The sequence below is a fragment of the Dermacentor andersoni genome, chromosome 5, assembly GCF_023375885.2.
Source record: "Dermacentor andersoni chromosome 5, qqDerAnde1_hic_scaffold, whole genome shotgun sequence".
In the NCBI taxonomy this organism is placed as follows: domain Eukaryota; kingdom Metazoa; phylum Arthropoda; class Arachnida; order Ixodida; family Ixodidae; genus Dermacentor; species Dermacentor andersoni.
In genome coordinates, this window is record NC_092818.1 from 192,118,229 (window position 1) to 192,120,767 (window position 2,539).

Genomic DNA, 2,539 nt, shown 5'->3' on the forward strand with positions numbered 1-2,539 from the left:
TATTTATTTATTTAAGATGGAGCCTATATTCCGTACAAGAGCTTGTAGCTGGTAAAAGCGTCCGATACGCGTCATAAGCCGCTGAAAGAGACCACTGGCTCGTTTCTACGTGTTTAAGCATATTTGTGTGTTCTTGTACCGTCTTCTGTGTTTTTCTGGAATCATGTGTAGGACTTCGCATGTTTGCGCGTTCTTAGGCTCTATTCAGTGTTTGTCAATGCCTTTCGCGCTTGTATTTCTTGTTTGCCATGCGACGAAGAACTGCCGATGCAGCCTAATAGGTGACAACCTCTCCTTCAACAACGCAGCTTACATACGAGGCACATATATAGTGAGCGCGATTTAAACCAACTGTCCATTTTTTTTATGCGCGTACGTTTCCTGATGCTTTTCGGTTGATTTATTCACCGGTCCTATGAAGCACGATCTTTCCCCAGTCTAGGGTAGCCAACCGGGCTCAGTCCTGGTTAACCTCCCTACCTTTCGTATATCATTTTCTCTCTCTCTCTCTCTCTATTCACCGGTTCACCATATTTCAGCCAACTTCCTCCACCCGAACCATTCAATCAATCCTAATTTATAACGTCGCTAGCGCCGTTATCGCATGCAGTCAGCACCCATTTGCCAGCCACGCAATGCGGTGCGGGTACGTCGATCGCTGGCCGTGGTCGTATGCGGCGCTGCTGTATTTCTGGGCGGAGTCGAACCCTATTTGCAGCACAGCGGGCGAAGAGCATCAGTTTTGCTTAATGGTCCATGACACTGGGCTCCCCATAAGTCATCATGATACTCCGATAGGCTTCTGTCTCATCCCATTTGTGATTACATGGCTGTCGCTCTGAACGGGGGCCACTCCTCTGACGACGAAGCGCGTGCAGCTGGCCGCGAATATCCCCGTGGGTCTTTCCTACCACTCAGCGAGGTTATGCCGACGAGGCTGCGTATGATAGTTTTGTGTGTTTCGTTCGTTCTCCTGTTTCTATTGCGAGCGGGTTGTTCTGGGATGCGGGCGTCTGCGTATCGCATCCATGCGCACACATGAGCGCACGCACACATATTACTGCCTGAACTCTCGCGGAATAATCTGACTGTTTTCCCAAGTGCACGTTGTTTTAGTTTCTGCCATTGATATCCTTCACCGAATTGTCACAGCTGTCAGGTCACCGTTGTCACGCTAGACGCATTTGCTGTGCCGAGAAGTTCTCGCAGGTATAGACATATCTTAAGAACATAAGACATTTCATAAGGAGTGCGATTTTGATTAGTCATATTTTTCAATTTTATTTTATTTTCCCATCTTACAATACAGATGGAGGGGTTGCAGAAAAAAGCTACACCAGGGCAGCTTGACAAGCCTACAAATATAATGTTCAGCAGGGAGGCAGTACTGGAACTTGTACAAAAAACAAACACAGATAAGTATATCAAGTAATCACTGAAGTATACACGGAACAGCAATACGTACACAGAAGTAAACTCAAGCTATGTTATTTGAACACATAGTATGAAGCTCTTCGCGCGAACAAGAAAACAAATAGAAATTAATGAGACTATAACCATTAAGAAGAGATGGAAAAATATAGTGAAGGTGTTCTTGTCCAAGTTTAAGTCGAGGTGTCGGTACTATCCATTCCTCGCCACGTCTTGTTGGATAGCTTAACGTTTTTTTTCTTTTGTTCTGCTAATTTCCTGAGATGACTAATAAAAATCGGGCCACTCGGTTAAACCCCCTTTCTTCTCGTTTATTACATAACGAGGGTCTCGAATCCGGCAACATTGATGCCTTCAGGTAGCATGTGTGGGTTTATTGACCGGTTGTCTTCACCCGAAAAGATCCCGTTCTCGTGACGCCTGCGGCAAAAAGGACGTTCCACGTCCGCCGCCAAGGTCAGTGAGTAGTGGCGCTGGCAAACACTCCCAGGGTTCTACTAGGAAACATAAATACCCAAGTAAGTGGATGGGGAAACGGCGCCGCGGTAGCTCAATTGGTAGAGCATCGCACGCAAAATGCGAAGGTTGTGGGATCGTTCCCCACCTGCGGCAAGTTGTTTTTTCATCCACTTTCATTTCCATTAATTTATCGTTCATTTATTTCATTTATTAAGCACAAGTAATTTCCCCTACGTTGTCCTTGGTGTTAGTGTCTGTTGGCTTCTTACGATATGACTAATAAACATTGGGCCCCTCGGTTAAACCCCCTTTCTTCTCGTTTATCGCAGGTATAGGGTAGCTTGACGTGGACTAGATTTTAGAACTAGCCCGCGTTGTTGGTGCTGCGGATAAATTCTTGCTGTGGACAAATTTTTCATGTTGCGGATAAAATTTAGACAAAGAAACTCGGAAATAATGAACTTATTTTAAAACTTATGAAATATAGTTGGCAGTCACCTTGGCGTACGCTAAAAAGGATGAAGGCGAAAGCCTGCGAGCTCACGAGACATTCATTACATTACTTGACATTTTCATTCGAATGTGTTGTTACTTCCTAGTGCTTGTTTTCTTCCACCAAAGGTCGTGCGTTCGAATGCCCTAATTAACT

The 2,539-nt window shown here is 45.1% G+C and overlaps 1 non-coding gene across 1 annotated transcript; it reads left to right on the forward strand.

Moving 5' to 3' along the window:
* Positions 1-1,970: 1,970 nt before the first annotated feature.
* TRNAL-CAA (transfer RNA leucine (anticodon CAA)) lies at positions 1,971-2,043 on the forward strand. The gene has a single exon. It is a non-coding gene; the product is annotated as a tRNA-Leu (tRNA).
* Positions 2,044-2,539: the final 496 nt, after the last annotated feature.